The following is a 13872-nucleotide window of genomic DNA, read 5'->3' on the forward strand; positions in this document are numbered from 1 at the left end:
GAGGAAGATTAGAACTGGATATACTGATCTATGATTAATCAGCATAGAAAAGATAGATTCATGGGAGATCATGAGATTGCTACATGAGCATGTAGTGGAAAAGAATAAGGAATAGAATAATGCGTTGAGAGACACCTACACTTTATGGGTGTGTTGTGGGACTGGAAGGGAGTAGTCAAAGAAAAAGGAGGAAAATCAAGAGAGAACAATGTCAGGAAAATGCAGAGGACAGAGTGGATCTGGGATGAAAAGGCTAAAGACAGTGTTATATGCTCCTGCTTAGAAAGATGTATAAGGACTGATAAAAGACAACTGAATTTTGAAATTAATTGACCATTGGGAATTTCAGATCATTGGGAATTCAGTTTCAGTTGAATAATGAAGTCAGAAGTCAGATTATAGAGGGTTTAGAAGAGAATGAGAAAATAGCACCAAGTATATATATATATATATATATATATATATATATATGAAGAAACACCAATTATAAACCATACAGATAATAGCTATTAGAAATATTAGCATCAAATGAGAAATTTTTAAATGATAGGACAAATTTAGGCAGCAGAGAAGGAATCAGTTGATAATAAGTTGTGAAGTCATGTCAACAAGTATTTATTAAGAACCTACTATGTGACAGGAACTATACTAAAAGTTATGGGTACAAGAAAGGGGAAATATTTCTTACTTTCAGGGAGTTCAGTCTAATAGGGAAGATAGCATTCAATCAGCTATGTTCAAAGAAGATATATGCAGGATAAAACTCACTATCATTAAGGAAGATCAGTTAAGGCATCGCATAGAAGATGGGATTTTTTTAATCTTTAAATTTATTTAGCATTTTATTTTCCCCAGTTACATGTAAAAGCAACTTTTAATATTTGTCTTCAAAACCTTGAGTTGCTAATTCTCTCCCTTCTTCCCTCCCCTCGCCCCTTGAGAAGGCAAGCAAGTTGACAGGTTATTCATATGCAGTCATGTAAAACATATCTCCAAATTAGTCATGTTGTGAAAGAAAACATAGGTCTCCCTGCACTCCCCTAAAAAAAACCTAAAGAAAAACAAAGCCATTAAAAGAAATTATTATTTTATCTATATTCAGACACCATTAGTTCCCCTTCTGGGGCTGGATAGTATTTTTCATCATAGGTCCTTCAGAGTTGTGTATCTTTGTATTTTTGAGAATAGCAGTCATTCACAACTGACCAACTCACAATATTGCTGTTATTTTGTACATTTTACATTGCATCAGTCCATTTAAGTCTTTCCAGGTTTTTTCTGAGAGCATTCTTATACCATTCTTATAGCATAGTAGTACTCCATCACAATCAGATAGCAGAAATTGTTCAGAGCTTTCCCAATTGATGGACATCCTCCAAATTTCCAACTTCCTGTCACCAGAAAAGAACTGGTATAAATATTTCTGTACATATACATTCTTTACTTGTTCTTTTTCTTCAATCTTATTTTGGGGGGGATCTCCTTTAGCAAGCTGTTGACTTGTTTTTCATGATTTTCTTTCATCTCTCTCAATTGTCTTCCCAATTTTTCCTCTACTTCTCTTATTTGATTTTCAAAATCCTTTAAGAGCTCTTCCATGGCCTGAGACCAATTCATATTTTTCTTGGAGACTTTAATGTAGGAGCTTTGACTTTGTTGTTTTCTTTTGGCTGTATGTTTTGCTCTTCATTGTCACCAAAGTAAGATTCTGTGGTATGAATTATTTTCTACTGTTTGCTCATTTTCCCAACCCACTACTTGACTTTTTACCTCTTTGTTAAGGTAGGGCTCTGCTTTCAGTGTGGAGAGTCGACTGTCTCAAGCTTCAGTGGTTTTGTGCAACTGTTTTCAGAGATACTTCTAGGGCCCTGCATATCTTCAGTTCTTCCAAGGTGGTATAATGAAAGGAAGGTGTTTATTTTTCTTCTGGTCTGTGCTCTCATCTGTCAGTGACCACAAGCACTCTTTTCTGCCATGGATCTGTGAAGATTCTCTCTCTACCACTGCCACCACAAGCTCTGCCACACCAGCACTCTTCCTCACCCCAGGACTGCCACCCAGGAGTCTAACCCAGATCCAAGCATAGGCGAAGCAAGAGAATCTTGCCTCAATGTCAGCAAAGAGATCATTGTAATCACCCTCTGATCAGCCCCTTGATCCCCCTTACCATCTGTGAGCCAAGAGCTCCAGAAGCAATTGGACTGGACCTCATTCCTCTTTCACCCAGGTCTGACAGACCTTTCCTACTGACCTTCTAAGTTTCTTTGGCATTTGTGGGTTGAGAACCTCGACAACTGTCAGTGCTTCAGTCATTTGAGGCCTGATCTGGGTTTGCTGGGGTCTGGTCTGTGCTGGCATGTTTTGTGCTGGACAGTGCTCCTCTCCCAGTCCAGTGCAATAGACCCTTCCTGCAGACCCTATAGATTGTCTTGGGCTGAAAATTTGTTTTGCTCTGTCATTTTATGGGTTCTGGTGCTGTAGAAAATTTTTAGATTCATTTTTACAGGTATGGGAGGGGTTTGAGGGAGATCTCAAGTGAGTCAGAAGATTCCAAGCCCTCCAGATTCCCCCCACAAACAAGATAAAATAGCAAGCCAAGGCAAATATAGAGGGGCAAAAATAAACAAGAGTTGGGGCAGAATAGTTGGCTTCCTGGCACAATTGGAGAAGACCTGAAATTTGGTCCTTCTGAAGTATGAACACCTATAGGCTATTGCCCCTGAAACAACAATGGGCAAACCCTAGGGCTAGCTGGACCCTGGCCACAGGAATTTTCACCTCTGGGACAACATAAGGAGTCAAGCATCTGAGCAGAGGAAGATTGAGAGAACCTCTGCTGATAAGAGATGCCAGGCCCAGCTATGCTGCCAAGATGTAGCTCTAGGCAAAAAAGAGCCAGCACACAATGAAGGAGTGCAGAAGCAGTGGGGAAGAAACATTTCTGGCTGTGGGCACTTACAGGAGGTCAGAGTTTTTGGAATTACCATGTTTCCCCGATAATAAGACACTGTCTTATTATTTTTTTTGGACAGAAAAACACCAGAGGGATTATTTTCAGGGGAGGGCTTATTTTAATGAACATTGACAGCAATTTTAATAAACAGGTAAATGTGAACAAAAAAATGTACCTTTATTCAATAAGCAAATCACTGGGGAAGAACAGGATGACGCGCTCACTGCTGCAGCTCTGATTGGATGCAGCTCGGAGCGGGGCGTGCATTTCACGGGGGTGGGGGGGAATGTAGCATGTAGCACAGGGAATCACCTTCACTACAGTAGCAATCTCAATAGGGCTTATTTTCGGGGGAGGGCTTATTTTAGAGGAATCTTACACAGTAAGGGGAGGGCTTATTTTCAGGATAGGTTTTATTATCGGGGAAACACAGTAGATCCTGGCCAGAGGGGAGAACTGAAGGAGGATTTGATGCCAGAGGCACCATCCACCATACTCCAGGACTAGAGATGATTAAATACTAAAATACTATGAATTTAAAAATGATGAGCAAGCAAAGATGAAAGACCCAAACACAAAAAATTAGTATAGGAATAGAAAAGAATGGGGTTTGTCTTCAGGGGAAGATTCGAAGGAAAAAAAAAGAGGTCTCTTCAACCCCAAAGAGTAATGCCAAATTTTCATCTGCCTAAAAAGAATTTAAAGAACTTAAAAAGACTTTAAAAAACAAATGATAGAGATTGAGGGAAAATTTAAAAAAAACAATAAGAACAATTCAAGAAAAAGGGTTATAAAAAGAAATTCAACCAACTGTAAAAAAGAGATACAGAATCTTTTCCTTCACTTAATAGTATTTTATGGTTTTTTAAATTACATGTAAATATAGTTTTCAACATTCACTTTTATAAGATTTTGAGTTTCAATACTTCCTTTCCTCCCCCTTCCCCAAGATACTCAATTTGATATTGGAAATACAAGTACAATCCTACTAGAATCTTAAAGAAAATGACTCCTTTAAAATTAGAATTGGACAAAGGTAAGTCTGCACACTTGTAAGAGACCAAGAAACAAAATACAAAGACTAAAAAAAAAATAGAAGACAATGTGAAACATCTCATAAGAAAAAAAACCTGATGTAGAGAATAGATCAAGAAGAAAAAACATAATAATTGGACCACCCAAAAACTATGATAAAAAAGAAGAATCTTGATACAACAATACAAGAAATAATTAAAGAAACCTGTCCTGAAGCATTCAAACAAAAGTGAGAAATAGAAATAGAAAAAAAATATCCACTAATCACCAACTGAGATCCTACAAGGAAGATCTATAGGAATATCATAGTCAAATTCCTAAACTCCCAGCTCAAGGAGAAAATATTATGAGAAACAAGAAAAAAAATCAGAGGTAATAAGGCCACAATTAGAATCACACAAGACATAGCAGTGGTGATACTAAAAGACCATAGGGCTTGGAACACTATATATCAAAGAGCAAAAGAATGGGGGCTTTTGGGGCAGCTACATCGTGCAGTGAATAGAGCATCAGCCTGGAGTCAGGAGGACCTGAGTTCAAATCAGGCCTCAGACACTTATCATGTGATAGCCGTGTGACCTTGGGCAAGTCCCTTAAGCCCAATTTCCCTCCAAAGAGAAAAAAATGGGGGCTGTAGTAAAAATTATCACACCCAGCAAAATTAACAATAATCCTAGATGAAAAAAATATGATATCCTGGGGCTGTATCCAAAAGAAATCACAGAAGTGGGGAAAAAGACCCATATGTACAAAAATATTTATAGTAGCTCTATTTGTGGTGGCAAAGAATTGGAAATCAAGGGGAAGCACATCAATTGGGAAATGGCTAAACAAGTTGTGGTATATGAATGCAATGGAATACTACTGTGCTATAAGAAATAAGACAGAAAGACACTTATGTAAACTGATGCCAAGTGAGGAGAGCAGAACCAGGAGAAATCTACACAATTACAGATACCTTGTATGTGTGACAACTAACTTTGATAGACTGGACTCCTCTCAACAATACAAGGTTAGAAGACAGCTACAAAACACTCCTGATGGAAAGGGATATCCACATCCAACAAAAGAACTATAGAGTCTGCCGATTGAAGCAAACTATTTGCTCTCTCTCATTTATGTTTTGTTTTGTTTTATCCCTTCTTTCTCATTGTTCAGCCCATTGGTTTTAATACTTTACAACATGACTAATATTCAACATGAGGTTATTTGTAAAACCTATATTTGATTACATGCTTCTTTGGGGTGGGGAGGGGGAGGAGAGGGAGGGGGTGAAAATTTAAAACTTAGGAGATTGTGGAATTTAATGTTGTAAACTACAAGTAGCTAAAAAATTTAAAAAAAAAGAAAAAAGGGACATCCAATTAATTGACAAACTTTCAGGGTTTTGTTGCAAAAAAACCCTGAACCTGAACTTGATAGAAAATTTGTCATATGAGATTCAAGATATATATAAGGTATATATCAAAGACTAATTAGAAGGTTCTCAGTAAGGACAGACTGTTGACTTTTTTATATGAGGCAATGTAAAATGTATGTCTAATTTTTTTTTAGTAATTGGGTAGTTTGAAAGAAAGATTGGCATAGACCTGAGTATGATGTGATTCTAAGAAAATAGAACCATTTAGGAAAAGGGAAAAAGGATAATTATACAAATGAGGTGCTAGTAGAAGAACTGACACAGAGGAATTCGGTAGGGGCGGAGGGCTGGCAGTTGTGGATCCTTACACTCATTTGGAATGGGTTAAAGAGAGAACAATACACACACACAAACACACACACACACACACACATATATATATATATATATATATATATATATAGGTATAAAAGTCCTCTAAATTCAGAAAGAAATAAAATACTGATTAGATAGGGAAAGAGGGGAAAGGGAGGAGTTTTTAGAAGGAACCCTCACATCTGGGCTAAAGAGAGAACAATGTATACATTTAGAAGGGAATAAAAGAAATCTAAATTTATAAAGAAGTAAGAGGGTGAGGGAATACAATAAGGGGAAAGTATAGAAAGGTGTCTAGATTAACAGGAATGGGATAAAGAGTGACTATAAAAATCTTCTAAATTCAGATAGGAGCAAGAGGTTAAGGGTAAAAGGTTGGAGGAGATGTGTCAGGGATCTTTGGAGGGGGTGTAGATTAAATAATAGGCAGGGAAAGGAGTGAGTAGAATTAAAGTAGGTGAGTCAGAAGGGATAGGAAATGAAAGACACACACAAATATAAAATAAAGGTCAGGAGTAGAATTAATTAGGGGAAAAAAAGCAGGGGTAGTAATCATGATCTCAGACAAAGTTAAAGCAAAACTGGATTTAATCAAGGAGAAAAATGGGGAAACTTTATTATATGTGAGTCATATTAATCAATGTTGTTTTGGACTATTTAAAATAACTAGACATTATAATATTGGAATATGACTGTGGTGTAGGAAATAATGAGTTGCTGGACTTAGAAAAATATGGAAAAACTTAGACTTATTATAAAAGAAAATGTTATCCATCCTCAGAAAAACAGAGGACAAACTAGTATAGTCTTCCATTGATTCATATGAATGTATATGTCTTTATATGAGTGTGATTATAGATATCAAAATATATGTATGTGTACATGTTTGTATGTGCATGTATATATTCACAGATACACAATGAACATGCACACATATATGTATATATTGTGTATCTATATAGATATAGATATATTTCCAAGCTTAATTGAAGCCTTCTTAGGGGAGGGGGGAGGAAATGGTTGGAAAAAACAAAGTAAAATTTGTACAGTATAGAACAAAAGAAAACTTACAAGGTAGCAAAGAAAGACAGTTCTGAACACAATGCATAGTATTTATTATATAGGCTTTCTTGAAATGGAAATTTATTACTGTATGATTTGAATCTTCTCTTACTTTTCACTGTACACATGACAATATTTTTTTCTTTCCCTAATTTGTATGAAAGTTTTAGCATTTAAGTTTATAATTCATTTCTTTTCCTTTTCTTATTGTGGATTTGTTTTAATATTTAAGTTTAAAATAAAATTTTTACAAAAAAAATCTAACCATGGTATCCCAAGGATCAAAGGTAAAGAACTCCTTCACTAAGACTATAAAGAAAAAAAAGAGTGATAATATTATCTGTCCTGAAGGAGCTTACATTTTAGACAGGTGAGGCAATATGTACATGTATAAATGTTTGCCACAGATATGAGATGAAATATGGAAGGGAAAGACACTAGCAGGTGAGGGAAATGAAAGGCTTTATGTAAAAGGTGATCATAAACTGAGCCTTGAAGGAAACCCAGGATTCTGTGTGTGCTTAATGCATAATCAGTTCTGATATAGAGTAAAGTATTTGAATGTTTGGCATTTAGCCACCTCAGCCCCCTTCTGTCTCTTTGCTTCCCCCAAAGGATTCTGGAAGTGAAGAGCAGAGCAATATAGTTGCTTCAAGAATAGCCCAGCCAAGCTTGTCTCTTTGACAATCTCAGGGGCAAAGCTGAACATAAGATAAATACATTGAAAAGATGGATGAAGTATCATGATGGTAAGCACTTCTCTTTTTAGTGGTTTGTAAGTTTGGGATGAGATGTGCAATTGAAAGTGAATGTTGTATTCCTCTTCCCCTCACTGCAGGGTTGGTGACTATAATTGTGAAATATTGCATTTAACAATCAGTCAATTAACCAATGATTAATTAACCAATTATTAATCACCTTTTCTGGTCCAGGCAAAATGTTAATGCTGAGTATATGAAGACAATAAAAAATAAAACATCTCTTACTCTCAAGGAGCCTATGAAAACTGTTGTATCTATAGGATGGTGAACTCTGTTTTCCTCTTTATTTATTATAAAGGATGCAAATGAATATATAAAAGCAAACTATCTTGACACATTTTTAAATAAAAAAGTTGTTTTTTTTTAAGTAGAAAGTGAATAGTACTTACACATTTGTTGGAGAAAAAGTTACAAGCTTAATATCTATGTATTGAACTCCTTGACCCACCCATGTTGAGGGGGAATCTTTGCAATTATTTCATCCAATAATGGACTAGAAAGCATTCCAGGGAATGTTTCATGAAGGCAGTGGTATGGCCAGACATGGTAAGATCATGCAAAATCTAGCAGCTCAATAGAATATAAAGTCCTGGGATTGGTATCAAGGATCCCAAGAAACAATATGAAGGGAAAAGTATAGAAATAAACTTTCAAAGAAGTAGCACTTTGATTTCTAAATACTCTGTCATCATGAGTAATCAGTTGTGAAATCCCTTTCCATTACAATTTCCAGCCCTAATAGAGAACCAAAAATAAACCAGAAATGATTCCTGGGGGTTCCACATTATCTTAAGGATGAGGAGTATACTTTGATAAAAGCAGGAGATAGATTATCAGCGTTTGAGGTAATCCACATTCCCAAAGCAAAGGATCAATGTAAAACCCGTTTGACATAGGAAGTATTCCTAGCTAATTACTCAGTTGAGGTAGTGTATATTTCAGATGGAAAGTGATAGAGCATGGATATATGGCCTGATAAGGACAAACACATAGCAGACCCACATAAAAACAGGACAGTGGGTGTTATCTTTGTATTCTTGGTGCTATCTTCAAGGGGAGTGCTGTCGAGCTAAACTCAGCAAGCATCAACTTTCATCAACAGCGCCCGACAATAGATTGCGGCTAAGCCTGACAAGGCACCTGAGAGACACTACTGTCCTCTGTCACCATATGGCCTAGAGGACACTTTATACCTGTTACATTATCCTGGAAGTGGACTCAGAATTAAATGTATGGAGTATTCATTTTTAACCTCATGAGGCTAATGATGTCCGAAGGGCAGATTTAGATGGCATTTGCTGTTAAACAAGGATATTATTCTGTTTGTAGCTTAATTTTGTGGTGTATGTAGGTCATGTACATATTAATTTCAATGTGTAATTATGGTATTTTTGTATTAAGAATTTGAACAGTTAAAATAATTAGTTTATATCCATGACAATCTATAAAATTATCAAGGCACAGTCACCAATTCAGGGACAATGTCAAGATAATTCAATTATGATGTCCCTAATACATTTGAGATTTTTACTTGGGCAGAAAAGAAATTTACTACAAACTCATGCATTTGCTAGTCTGGACTAAAATGGAAATTCTGTTTTTTTTTTTTTGTATGTTACCAACACCTGATACACTCTTACCTAATATAATTGAAATGCTCCTGTACTGATGTGTCTGTTTTATTTTTAATTTCTTTTTTTTTTAAAGCAATGGGGGTTAAGTAACTTGCTCAAGGTTACACGGCCAGGTGTTTCTGGGTGGGTGCTAAGTGTCGCAGCTCATATTCGATCCCCAGGTCGTCCCGACACTGGAGCTGGTGCTCTTACTAGCTGTGCTACCTGGCCGCCCCTTTATTTTTAATTTCATTGATCTCCTCAGGTGAATACTCTTTCTCTAAAACAGAACTACTAAATATTTCCAGTTTTTTTCTTCTTCTTCCAATATTTATAGTCTCCATTTTGTTACAATTATGTGTCAGACATTTAATATAAATTATTAATTTATATTAATATAACTTAATTATTTTATTTAAATATATAATATATAATAAATTTAATTTAATTATATTATATTTATATTAATATAAATATAATATAAAGTTACAGAGAATGTAATATTGTTCAATCTAATCAATTTAATTAAATTGACCAAATATTTATTCATTATTAAATTGATTTCTGCATAAAGAGATGCAGCATGACATATTAGATAAAGTCAGTCTTGAAACTAGAAAGACATGGCTTCAAGTTCAATCTCTAATACATAGTGCCTGTGTGATGCTGAGGAAATTACTTAACCTGTCAATGCTCTAGAGTCTAGAGAAATCTATACAAAAATATACTAGTCTACACTAGTTGAGGAAGATTTTTGTTTGTTTGTTTCCCCCTTCCCTCCCTGGGACTTCCCTATAACAGTTAAAGTGCAGGTCTTGTTCCTATCTCTGTCTTATGCATAAGGGATTATGTATGTTAGTATCTAGTGTTGCAAAGATGTTTTAAAAATGGCCCAATTGCTGAGGCAAAATAACATATGCCAATAGCTCTTAAATGTATTTGTGGTCTCATTGTTAAGAGTATTCCTTCCATTGGTATAGGGCAACACATATCATCCTGGAGATGGAACATGGAGGTATCTTCGGGTTATCTAGGACTCTGCTAGAAGAATACAAGTTTTGAAAGATTCTATAATTTTGGAAAAATTCCATGAATATACTTAGTAGCAGACTATGTCTGTTTCTGAGGACCAGCTTAGCTACATATTGAAAGACTTATTGAGTAGGTCAGTCAATTAAACAATTCATAAAAATAATTTATAAAATATCTGCCACATGTGGGATACTGTGGAAAAAAGTAATCTCTCTCCTCAAGGAACTTATATCCTGACACTTATAAATCTGTAGATATAAGCAAGATTCACAGAAAATACATGTAAGTAAAACTTAGAGTAGGGGTTCTTAATTTCTTTTTTGTGTTACAGAATACTGGCAATCTGGTAAAGATATTATGAGAATAATGCTTTAAATCCATATAATACATAGGATTTCAAAGGAAACCAACTACGTTGGAATATACAGATCAAAATATTGAAAATGACATGTCAATGAGCCTCAGATTAACAAACCCTGCTCTAATCAACTGGGGAGAGTTGGCACCAGTAGATTTTGAACAAGGTAGTGATGTAGTCAGGCTTGTGAATTAGAAGAAAAAAATACTGCTATATGAAGATGTATTGGGGAAGGAAGAGACTGGAGACCGAGATCAGTTAGCAGGCCACTATAATCATCCAGGAAAGAAGTGATGAACTCCTGATTTAGGATGGTAGCAGTGGGAATGGAGAGATGTGCAAACAGAAATGGATGAATGGGATAGTGGAAAGACTGGAGAAAATATTATACAAGGATATTTTGAGGAACTGAATGGGGAGGAGACTTAGGGAAGGGATAGTAGCTGTCTTCAAGTATTTGAAAGGCTGTATTATGAAAGAAGGATTCAATTCATTCTTCCTGGTACAAAAGGGAAGACATGATAACAATGGGTTGTGAAGAAGTAGACTTCAGCTTGATGTAAGAAAAAAAACTGTTAATTATAGTAATACAAAGGTGGAAAGGAAGGGTAATGGGCACCAATTCACTGGAGACCTTCAAACAGGAAGTGAATGATCACTTGTTCGGATATTTTATAAGGCTTACTTTGTTCAGGTAGGGCTTAGATTAGATGGCCCCCAAGACACCTTTCAATTCATGCCCTGTGGGATGGACTCAGGAGACACTGAAGAGGATGTAATTCCAAAATTAGTTGCTGATTAAATTTTAGAGGTCAAACAAAGGGAGGAAAAAGTTGAGTGATTCTCAGGTTTCAAGCCTGGTTGCCTGGAAAACTGTAAGGCCATCACCAGAAATAAGCAAATTAGGAAGAAGTTCAAGTTTTGGAGGGAAGATGACAGGTTTTGTGTTAGACACTTTAAGTTCTGAGGTGCCAATTAGACACTAGGTGGAAATGTCCAGTAGGTAGAAATACAATTTGATACCAGAGTTAAAGAAAAAGAAAATAAATCAAGATAAAATGTTTGGGTATTATTTCCATTGAGATAACAATAGAATCACTGTAAGTAGGTGGGCTTTATATCTAGGTGTCCTGATTTATTCAAGATTCTTTCCAGAGCAAGAGTGACCTTATCATTTTTGATCAAATTTGCCAACTTCATATTTTGGAGATTTTGGAATAAAAGAGTATTATGGGATAACAATAGTATAGGTATACCCACATATACATAAATACACATGCACATATGCAAATTAAAACGTGTAAATATATACACACAGAGCAGGCTATCATTCATATATATGCACGTATTTGTGTAAAATTCCCCTCTGTGTATGTGTGTGTATTTCCAATGGATAGAAGATAGTTAATGGAGATTGATAGATACTGATATGATAAAATATATGATTTTTGAAGGACAGAGTACCTATGAAAATATAAGAAGTGTGATCTGCTCTTTATAAAAAACTATTTAAGCAGAATTGGAAAAAAAGGTAGGATTTCAACAAACTTAAAAGTTTCATTACTCAATAATAAAAAAATAGGATGTAATTGTATTAATAGCTTGTTTGCAGAAAAAATAATGTCTTTTTTTGGTAACTACTTACTGGGCTGTGTTGATATTTTAATCAAAGTTCTCTTGATATACTACAAGAAGATACATTTTAGAAGCTTCCTAATAGCAAATAATTCCAGTGAGTTAAATGCCTTTAGGAACATTTAGAGAGAATTTACTAACTGGTATCAGTTTTCTACTTTTAATGACTGGTCATCTGGGAGCAGTAATTTTAGAAAGTGGTTTATTAAAAATTAAACATAGAACATTTTTGGTAGTAAGTAGTAAATTTATACTTAGAAGTAAATGCATAGTGATTAATTGGCTCACTGCAATAAGCAAACTTTCACAATTTTATTTTAATAACTTAGCAGTCATAGCAGAACAACTTTGTTAGTAAAATGCAGAATTCATAGACAAGACAGAAGACAGGAAGACTCATTGGACTGGATATCCAAATTTATCTCTGCATTCATACTTCAGAAAGAAGCCACAAACAGGTTCACTTGGTACCAAATTAAAATGGGGTGGGGTAGTAGGGCAACCCTGAAGCTGGGCTGCATTGCTCATTTATCTGTGTCCATTATTTGAACTCCACTTTTCTCAAAATCATTTCTTAGTCCTCTACCAAACATGCAGCTGCTATATATAAAATATTAATGATTTCAGAATTCTTGCTGGGTTGTGAATCACAGAGAACTCAACTGAGGTTTACTGAGTTATAGGATGAAAAGAAAATGTTTCAAGATGACTTACTCTTCCCTCCTTTACAGCTGGTAAAGTCAATGGGCAATGGGCTACTTCCTCAATATATTCTCATATAACCCAGCAGAGAAAATACGGTCATTCCCTCCTCTCCCTTGCCATCTTTTGGTGTGAGAATAACTTTCAAAACCATCGTTTCTTTTTTTACCCAGGTGCTTAGGGGCCAAATCAATTGCCTAATCAAATGGAAACTAAACAGCTGCCCTCCAAGAAAGAAAATGTGGCTTTCTCCTGAGATTCTATAAACTGATTAAGTGAGGGTACTGCTAATCCTTCCTCTTGCTCTTCAGATGTTATACTGACAAGAGAGATTAGAATGAAAGGATAATGGTTACATCACCAGAGTGCAATAAACAGCCTGTGAAGGGGCAACTAAGGTTCAGAAATTTTCACATTACAATTTTAAATGTGCACTTTGGTACTCAGAATAGTGAATCTGTGTTAGACCTTTACAGTAGCTGAAGAAAAAGAACATGACAAGAGGGTCTTTCCACTCCCAAGTAAGTTATCAAGCCAGATTCTCTTGTCAAATTCCACTTGTATATTTAAATGCTAGTGACAAGGCACTACCACAAACTAGATCATTTAGGGTGGAAAAGTCCTTCATTCACTCCCCACAGAGAAAAATATACTTCAAGGTGTTGGCTTGGACATAATAAGAATGGGCCCATGCTATCATTTCTAGTATTTTCTGAATTTAGGTCATTATTGCCTTCATAGCTATAGTCCAATTACATATTCCAAGAAATTCATGAAAAGTTATTTGTAATTGTTATCATACTGAATTTTAAATGTAATTATATAGAAGTATTAGTTACTATTACTGTTGTTGTTACCACAGTTTCTGCTGTTGCTCCAGACATTATTGCTTCTGCTAATGTTACTACCACCACTACCACCACCACCACCACTACTACCACTACTACTACTACTACTACTACTACTACTACTACTACTACTACTAC

General features: G+C 35.5%; 1 long non-coding RNA gene across 1 annotated transcript in view; it reads left to right on the forward strand.

The window, feature by feature from the left end:
• The first annotated feature begins 7406 nt into the window (after positions 1-7406).
• The window catches only part of LOC138166771 (uncharacterized), a 34309-nt gene continuing 27843 nt past the window's right edge, over positions 7407-13872 (forward strand). The window contains exon 1 of the long non-coding RNA XR_011169727.1: positions 7407-7534. This is a non-coding gene — a long non-coding RNA (uncharacterized lncRNA). The remainder of the gene's footprint in view (positions 7535-13872) is intronic.

Source organism: Petaurus breviceps, unplaced genomic scaffold (genome assembly GCF_028583685.1).
Source record: "Petaurus breviceps papuanus isolate PSGF00001 unplaced genomic scaffold, PetGlider_PUasm1.0 226, whole genome shotgun sequence".
In the NCBI taxonomy this organism is placed as follows: Eukaryota; Metazoa; Chordata; class Mammalia; order Diprotodontia; family Petauridae; genus Petaurus; species Petaurus breviceps.